At 38.5% G+C, this 9,809-nt stretch overlaps 1 non-coding gene across 1 annotated transcript; it reads left to right on the forward strand.

Annotated features, from left to right (window-relative positions):
• The first annotated feature begins 8,840 nt into the window (after positions 1 to 8,840).
• LOC112761130 (small nucleolar RNA R71) lies at positions 8,841 to 8,949 on the forward strand. The gene has a single exon (XR_003181539.1). It is a non-coding gene; the product is annotated as a small nucleolar RNA R71 (small nucleolar RNA).
• The last annotated feature ends 860 nt before the right edge of the window (positions 8,950 to 9,809 follow it).

The raw sequence follows: 9,809 nt of genomic DNA on the forward strand, positions 1-9,809 counted from the left end.
TCACTACTACTGATGAGACAACCCCTCCGTCTGCTGGACTCTCTTCATCCACAGCTGCCCCAGCTGCCCCTGCTGCCACCACTGCACCTCCACCCGCCTCTGAGCCAGTCTATCGCCTCGTGCACCGTCTATTCCACCAGCTTGATCAGATGGAGCATCATAACAGGCGCCGGTATGAGAGATTAGAGCGCCGCAGCAGGCGACGCTATTCCCATCTGAAGCTAACGATCAGACAGGGCGCCGACATCCCCTCAGAGCCCGACACCCCTTCAGAGCCATCAGAGGATGAGCATGAGGAGGAGGATGAGCACGAGGAGGAGCCTCATTCCCAGGCAGAGACTCATCAGCAGGCAGCCACAGAGCAGGCTGCCCCGCATCAGGAGGTTATGCCCCAGATAGAGGTTGCAGATCCGGAGATCCCGCTCCAGTCCGTCCCACCTCCACAGCAGCCAGACCCCCAGCCCACCACCGCCACAGAGACCCCAGCTGCCATCCCTACCAGTGATGACACTCCTTCACACCAGGCTTGATTGAGCATCGAGGACGATGTTTCATTTTAAGTGTGGGGAGGTCGCCATCTCTGGCGTTTATTTTGGTGAACCACTACATACTTTTTCTTTTATTTTGGACATTTTTCTGTATTTTTCTTTTATTGTTATTTTCTGAGTACTTATACATTGCTACTTGTGTATTTTACTCTATTTTCTGCATTTTGCATCTTTAGTTCATATCTTAGTTATTTAGTTCATTTTAGTTATTTAGTTTAGTTTGCAATTCTGATTTATTAGTGGATTAATTAGTATAGTTTACCCTTTTTTAGCATAAGATAGTATAGTTTAAATAGAAAAATATAAAAAGAAAGTAAACTAGGAACTTTAACAGAATCAAAATAACCCACACCTTGCATATATAGCATTACATGTTAGTTGACAACATTTCATCAAGGAGGAACATTAAAACTTTAAAAGCTACCCAAAATAATTTTTTTCAAGAGAATAATGGGAATTTTTAACTAAACCTGCATACAATATATGAATGATATATGATGCTTGAGTTAGAGAACACACAGCCTGTGAGTCTTGAGCTTAAATTGTATGGTTGCATTCAAACCATAATTTCATTTCTGTGTGTCACATTTCTTTTTATTCTGATGTTCTTTACTTTGCTTTAATCTATATGTCCAATTATAGAATATAGAATAAGATACATACTAAGAGAATAATTAAGGCCATCATTTGATTTTAGCTCACTTACCCAAATTAGCCTACCTTTTACATCACCCTTGTTAGCCCCCTTGAGCCTTTTAAAACCCCTTTATTCTATTTAGCCAAATTACTAGCCTTAAGCAGAAAAACAAAATAAAATCTCAAGTGAATCTTTGGTTAGCTTAAGATAGACAAATTATGAATAGAGTAAAATGTGAGAAGCCTTTTGGGAACATGGGTAATAGAAACAAAAAGGTAGAAAAGTAAAAGGGAATAAAATAAAATTTGGAAAGCATGCTCATGAGAAAATCTAAATGATTCAATTATCATGTGCATTAAAAAAAATTTTTTTTTCAGCATCCAAATAAAATGGGATACAAAAAAAAAAGAGAGAGAAATTCCCCAATGAAAACAATGCACATGGAATAAAAATAAAAAGTAAAACATGAGCATGTAACAATAAGTGGGAAATTATGGGAAATTAGGTAAAGAAATTTTACTTTGCTAGATATGTATGTTAGGTGAGATCTTAGTCTAATTAAGGATTCACTTATTAGCTCACTTAACCCTATACATAAATCCTTACCCTTACCTTGGCCCCATTATAACCTTAATTAAGACCTCATGACTTTTCGGTATGACTATGTTCTATAATTGTTGATTGGTTAGATGAGAAACAAAGCTGTAGAAACTAAGAATAAAAAGAAAAATAGAGTGAATAAACCCAATAAACACTGAGTGACTAGAGAGTAAACACAAAATCCATTGAGGGTTCAATAACTCATCAACATATATCTGTGCTTAAAATTTACCAATTATTTTGCAAGTTTGTACAATGCTTTCTTTCCCATCTCAATTGCTAAAGTACCTTATTATTTAAGGGTTGGCTATATATATACACACAACTCCTTGAGAATGTGAATTAACTTAGCTACATGTAAGCTTTATATATGAGTGGATGAATTAGAATTGCATGACTCATTAGGTAGATGCATTTAGCATAGGTTGCATTTCATAACATTCCATCACTTTAACCTTAATTATTTACCTTGGATTCAGCATGAGGACATGCTAGTGTTTAAGTGTGGGGAGGTTGATAAACCCATATTTCATGAGTTCTTTTGTGCTTAATTAGAGTGATTTATTCAACTCTTCACCTACTTATTCACATTAATTGCATAGTTTTACTTTCCCTTCCTTATTATGTCATATAATGAAAAACGTGTTTTATAAGCTTTAAAAATTAATTATTTTAATTACCTTTATTTCCATTCGATGCCGTGATTAGTGTGTTGAGTAGTTTCAGATTTTCTAAGGCAGAATGACTTAAAGGATGAAAAAGGAAACATACTAAAATGAAAGGTGGAAGCAAAACGGAGCTTTAAAGAAACTGATATCCACGCGATCGCATGGATGACGCAATCGCGTGCCAAGCACGAATCAGCAGCGACGCGGCCGCATGACTGACGCGACCGCGCGCCTTAAGCAGAACGCACATGGCGCGGTCGCACGACTGACGCAACCGCGTGGCAAGGAAAAGCTCTAAATGACGCGACCGCGTGACAGAGGCCATGCACCAGAAATTGCAGAAAACGCTCATAACGAGTTCTGAGGCCCTTTTTGGCCCAAATCCAAGTCCAGAAGGCATAGACCAGAGGTTATGAAGTGAGGAAATGCATCCATTCAGGGAGAGCTCGCATATTTTCACCTTCCAATGATTTAGATTTAGTTGAGAGGGAGATCTTCTCTCTCTCTCTTTTAGGATTTACGATTTCTTCTTGTTTTGAGAGTAACTCTGGATCTAGGTTTAATGTTCTTTTAGTTTTTACTTCTATTTATTTATTCCAACATTTGAATTGATTATTATAATTTGATCTAAGAATTATTCCGTATTACAGATAGTTATTTGAATTAATGATATTTGAGGTATTTTCAGTTCATGATTGTTCTCTTTGACTTAAGTTATCATTGCTTTCCATCTAAGGATATTTTTATTATTATTCCAGCAATTTTACTTTTTCTTTCTTTTAGTTCTGGTTAAGAATTTAGTAACTCAACAGTTGTTAAACTCAACATAATTGATAATCGTTATCTTGCTAATTGAGCTGAACTTAAATAATCCCAACCTTCTCTTAGGAAATAATTAGGATTCAAAGGTCAACTTAATTAGTCCCTTGACTTTCCTTTGCTCTGGTAAAGGTTGACCAAGTGGAGTTTAGATTCAACTTTCATTATTGTTGAGAGAGATAACTATGTTGGACCTCTAATTTCTCTACCTTGCTAAAAGTTGCTTTACAGTTATTATTTATCTTTAATTGCCATTTAATTCACTCGTCATTTAAATTGCTTGCTTCTCACCTTCTAAACCCCGATTACAACCCTTATAACCAATAATAAGAACATACTTCCTCGCAGTTCCTTGAGAAGACGACCCGAGGTTTGAATACTCGGTTAACAATTTTTAAAGGGGTTTGTTACTTGTGACACCCAACACGTTTGTACGAAGGGATTTTTGCCGGTTTAGAAACTATATCTACAACGCAACCGTTTCTATGAATTTCTTTACTGGTAGAAAACCCGACGTCAATCCATCCGATTGATCATGATGCCAATCGTGCACTTCGAGTTGATGAAGCGTGGAACCTTATTAAACCTTGTGCACCAGCTCTGAGTACGAGCCATTTCCCGCTTACTCTTAAAGCCGCAGAGAGTTCTAAGCTGGCCATCTGTTTCAAGTAAAACCATATTCAAGTGGAAAAACATAGTTAATGATTAAGGATTGTACCCACTTGAATCTTGTATTGGGTGGTAATGGCCTTGGGATAGGTGGTTCCAGTGGTTCTGTGAGTTCTACTCCCTTGTGCTCTTCTGTGAATTTCTCCACTTCTTTGCAAGATTCTTCAAATGTATCTATGTCCTGATCAAAGCCATCTATGTCTTCCTCATCACTTAAGTCATAGACTGGAGGTTGAGAGAAATCTACCTACGTATCATCTTCGTATTTACTTGGGGAAGATTCTTCGATCTCAGAGAATTCACTCGCGGATGCAAGTTCATTATGTGGGGGTTGGGCACTGTCCTCCTTAGCATCAATTGTAACGTCCTTGACAGAATTTTTCACAACTCTGGATTCCCATGGAAGTTCAGCGTCTCCTAAGTCTTCAACCAACTCTTCTTCTTTAATAATGACAGCTTCCTCTACTTGTTCCAGGATGAAGCCATGCTCTGTCTTGTCCACTAGAGTTTCTAGTATCTCCTTCATGCTACGCTCTTCGTTAGATTGTCCACTTGGGGCTGTGGGATGTCCTCGAATGTTCGAACGTCTAGAAGATAATAGACTTACTGCTTGCTCCAGTTGATGAAGGGTTGTTTGAATTTGATCTACTGTTTTCTTGAGGCGAACCTCTGATTCTCGGGGTGATAAATTTGGATATGGTACATGGGGAAGTGGTGATTTTTGGGAGTAATTGGACTGGAATCGGGGTAGATGAGGATCATACGATGGTGAATGGTGAAAAGGAGCTTGTGAGTGTGGTGGTTCGAAGTTATGTTGAGAGGATGGTCTATAAGCACATGGTGGGGCTTGTGGGTAATTACAAGGTTGTCCACCATGTCTATTGGCTTGGTATGCATTGTAGAATGGTCTTTGTCCATGATATCTTGGAGGGTGTTGTTGCCTAAAGGGTTGATCAGATCCTCTTGGCTCCATCCATCTTTGATTGTTCTGACCTTGATGCATGTTCCTGTTATAACTTCCATTCCTTTCAATAACATTAGAACCAAACTCAAAGCGAAAGGGGTGAGAATTCATAGTAGCTAATAGAAATAAAAAGGGGAAAATAAAGACAAATAAACAAGTAAAAGAAAAAATATTTACAATAACCAATAATAAGGCACACGATTGCAGATCCCTGGCAACGGTGCCATTTTGACGTTCGGATTTTTGCTAGTAAAGAATTTTATAAAAATAGTCGCGTTGTAGATATAGTTTCTAAACCAACAGAAATCCCTTCGTACAAATGTTTTGGTTGTCACAAGTAACAAACCCCTAAATAAATTGATAACCAAAGTATTGAAACCCCGGGTCGTCTTCTCAAAGAACTGCAGGGAAGTATGTTCTTATTATTGGTTATGGAGATTGTAAATTGGGGTTTTGAGAATGAGGAGCGAATAGTCTAATTAGCAAATAAAGTAAATGAAGAACAAGCAATTTAAATGGCAAGTAAAATAAATAAATGACTGTAAATAAACTTTTGGCAAGGTATGAGAAATTGGAGGTCATATCCTAGTTATCCTTATCAATGATGATGAGAATTGAATCTTAATTCCACTTTGTTAACCTTTACTAAGATAAAGGAAGGTCAAGGGATTAATTGGTTTGATCTTCGGATCCTATTTATTTCCTAGGAAAAGATTGGGATTATTGAAGTTCAATTGAATTAACAAAGATGACAATTATCAATCATGTTTGAGTTTGATAACTCCTGAGTTACTGATTTCTTAACCAAGACCAAAAGGAGAAAAGTAAATCTACTGAAATAAAAATGTCTTCAGATTGGGAATAATAGCAACATAAATAAAATAAAGCAAGATTAAACTGAAATATCTCAAATAACATTAATTCAAAAGAGTAATTTGTAACATGGAAGAATTCATAAATTAAATTGCAAAAGTAAATAAAAGGGAATATTGAACCTGATAAAGAGATAATACTAAAAGCGAATAAAATCCTAATTCTAAATCCTAATCCTAAAGAGAGGAGAGAGAGGAGAGAACCTCTCTCTAAACTAAATCTAAATCATGAAAAACTAACTAAAGTGGAGACTCTCTTTGAATGGATGCATTCCCCCACTTCATAACCTCTGGTCTATGCCTTCTGGACTTGGATTTGGGCCAAAAAGGGCTTCAGAATTCGCTATGAGCGTTTTCTGCAATTTCTGGTGCGTGGCCTCTGTCACGCGTCCGCGTGGGTCACGCGGTCGCGTCATTCGGAGTTTTCCTTGTCACGCGGTCGCGTCAGTCATGCGGCCGCGTCAATGCCTTTTCGCGCTGGCATGCGGCCTCGTCGCCTATGCAATCGCGTGGCTACCAGTTTCTTCAAAAACTCTGTTTTGTGCTTTCCTTCCATTTTTGTATGTTTCCTTTCCATCCTTTAAGTCATTCCTGCCTTAGAAGATCTGAAACTACTCAACACACTAATCACGGCATCGAATGGAAATAAAGGTAATTAAAATAATTAATTTTAAAGCATAGGAAACATGTTTTTCACATACATCATATAATAAGGAAGGGATAAATCACTCAAACTAAGCATAAAATATATCATAAAATATGGGTTTATCATCGTGGATTAGCCGTCTAAGAGATGTATAATCAAGCTTGTGGTTCAGTACTATCCCACCAAGGACTCGCACGAACTCATGTAGAATGAGGATGATTGTCACGGGTCATCCCATTCAAAAGGTTGAAGAACAAAGATACATCTTAGAATAGAATCAAATACGAATTGAAATAGAATAGTAATATTATTAATCCATGAAAATTAGCAGAGCTCCTAACCTTAACCTAGGAGGTTTAGTTGTTCATAGCTTATAGAAAAGTAATGTAAAATGTGTAGAGTGGCCAAGAGCTCCTAACAAGGGTGAACTCTTGTCTATATATACTAATCTAATAACTAAGGATTACAGAAATAAGATAAACTAGGTTGATAGTGCGAAAATCTACTTCTAGGGCCCACTTGGTGAGTGTTTGGGCTGAGCTAGGGGTGATTCCACGTGCTAGTATCCTTCATGGGTGCTGAACGCCCACTTTGCTTCCCTTTTTGGGCACTGGACACCAGCTGCTCCCTTTTGGGCGTCCAATGCCAGGAATGAGGTTGGTATCTGGTGTTGAATGCTAGTTTTGGACCTTCATTTCCAGAGATAAGTATAAACTATTTTTTATTGTTGGAAAGCCCTGGATGTTAGCTTTCCAATGGCATTGAGAGAGTACCATTTGGACGCCTGTAGCTCCAGAAATGCTCCTTCAAGTGCATGGAGGTTAGAATCCGATACGATCTGCAGTCCTTTCTCTGTCTCTGAATCAGATTTTGCTAAAGCTCCTCAATTTCAACCAGAATTTACCTAAAATCATCATAAAACATAACAATTCAAAGTTGAATCCAAAAATATGAATTTTTCACTAAAATCTATGAAAATATAATAAAACTTAAACAAAACATAACTAAAACTATATGAAAATAATGCCAAAAAGCGTATAAAATATCCGACAGCTTTTGAGGTAGCTTCTGCTGAATCAAAGCATTGATCTCCTTGGTAAGCACTGAAGGTTCTTCCTCTAATGTCTCTATTCCAAATAGTTTGGAATTCAGTCTCATGAGAACTCCTAGGTACCAAGAAACTTGCTCTTCCCTAGTTTCCTCTTCCTCATTAGAGGAGGAGTGGTCTTCATAATCCATAATTTCTAACAAGGCATTTAAAGGAACTTCTATGGTTTCTTCATGAGCATTGGTTGCCTTCAGTTCTTCAATAGGGAAGTCTTTAGTGGGCATTGAACGCCCAGCTACTCCCTTGTTGGCGTTCAACGCCAAGGATGGCTCCCTTATGGGCGTTGAACGCCCAGTAGGGACTTCCTTACTGGCGTTTAACACCAATGATGGCTCTTTCGTGAGAGTTGAACGCCCAATAGGGGCTTCCTTACTGGCGTTCAATGGCTCTTCCTTGGGCGTTGAACGCCCAGTAGGGACTGCTTTACTGGCGTTCAACGCCAGTGATGGCTCCTTTTTAGGCATTGAACACCCATTAGGTACTCCTTTACTGGCGTTCAACGCCAATGCCTCTCCTTCAAATTCGGCCTCAACTTCTACAGGGATGGCCTTGCACTCTTCTCTTCATTTAACTTCAGTGTTACTTGGGATAGTGTTAGGAGGGGTCTCAGGGATCTTCTTACTCAGCTAACCAATCTGTACCTCTAGATTCCTGATGGAGGACCTAGTTTCTGTTATGAAACTGTGAGTGGTCTTAGAGGGATCATAGACTATGGTTGCTAAGTCAAAGAGGCTCTGCCTAGAAGTCTCCATCGGTTGCTGAGAAGGTGGGAATAGTTTGTTAATAAACCTATTCTAGTTTCTTCCACCTTGATTGTTATTGAAGCCTTGTTGAGGATTCTGTTGATCCTTCCATGAGAGGTTAGGATGATTCCTCTATGATGGGTTGTAGGTGTTTCCATAAAGTTTAGTGTTGGGATTCCCCGTATAATTTACCCCTTCCATCATAGGTTGGTTAGGATCATAGGCTTCTCCTTCAGAGGAAGCCTCTTGAGTGCTGCCAGCTACAGCTTGCATTCTAGCAAATGCTGAGAGATCATATTAACCTATTGTGTCAAGATCTTGTTCTGAGCCAATATGGCATTTATAGTGTCTACCTCTAGAACTCCCTTCTTCTGAGCTACCCCAATATTCACAGGGTTCTTCTCAAAAGTGTACATGAACTAGTTTGTTTGCAACCATGTCTATGAGTTCTCCTGCCACTTCAGGTGTTTTCTTCAAGTGGAGTGATCCACCAGCAGAGTTGTCCAATGACATTTTGGACATCTCAGAGAGGCCATCATAAAAGATGTCAAGTATGGTCCAGTCTGAGATCATGTTAGGAGGGCATCTTTTGATTAGTTGTTTGCACCTCTCCCATGATTTATAGAGGGATTCACCCTCTTTCTGTCTGAAAGTTTGAACTTCCACCCTAAGTCTACTCAACTTCTGAGGTGGAAAGAACTTGGTCAAGAATGCATTGACCACCTTCTCTCATGTGTCAAGACTCTCTTTAGGTTGAGAATCCAACCATACCCTAGCTCTGTCCCTTATAGAAAAAGGAAAGAGCATAAGTTTGTAAACCTCAGGACTCACTCCATTAGCCTTGAGAGTATCACATATCTGCAAAAATTCAGATAAGAATTTATTTGGATCTTCCTGTGAAAGTCCATAGAATTGGCAGTTCTGTTGAACTAAAGTGACCAGTTGGGGTTTCAGATCAAAGCTGTTGGCATTGATAGCAGGAATGGAGATGTTGTGCCCATAAAAATCGAAAGTGGGTGCAGTATAGTATCCAAGGACCTTTCTTGCCTCTCCTCCACCATTAGGATTGTGTACCATGTCTATATTTTCTATTTCTTGTTCGAAAAGCTCTGTGAGGTTTTCTCCGGAGTGTTGTGCTCTAACTTGCTGTAGACGCCTCCTTAGAGTTCTCTCAGGTTCAGCATCAGGATCAAAGATAGGTTCTTTATATCTGTTCCTGCTCACAAACAAGAAAGAGAAAACCAAGAAAGAAGAAGAAAGGAAGCTTCTATGCCAGAGTATAGAAAACTCCCTGTGAGATATGAAAAAAAAAAAAGAAGAATGAGAATAGAAAGATGAGAGAAAGAATTCGAATATGGGGAAAGAAGGATTCAAATATTGAGAGTAGAAAGAGAAACTAGAATTAAAATATTTTTTATTTTATTTATTTATTTAATTCAAAATTAAGAAGGAAATTAAAAGCTAATTAACTAAAAAGATTTGAAAATTAAGAGGTGATTTTCGAAAAAGAAGGAAGAAGAAGTCAAACAAGGATT

The sequence above is a fragment of the Arachis hypogaea genome, chromosome 16 (genome assembly GCF_003086295.3).
Source record: "Arachis hypogaea cultivar Tifrunner chromosome 16, arahy.Tifrunner.gnm2.J5K5, whole genome shotgun sequence".
Taxonomy (NCBI): Eukaryota; Viridiplantae; Streptophyta; class Magnoliopsida; order Fabales; family Fabaceae; genus Arachis; species Arachis hypogaea.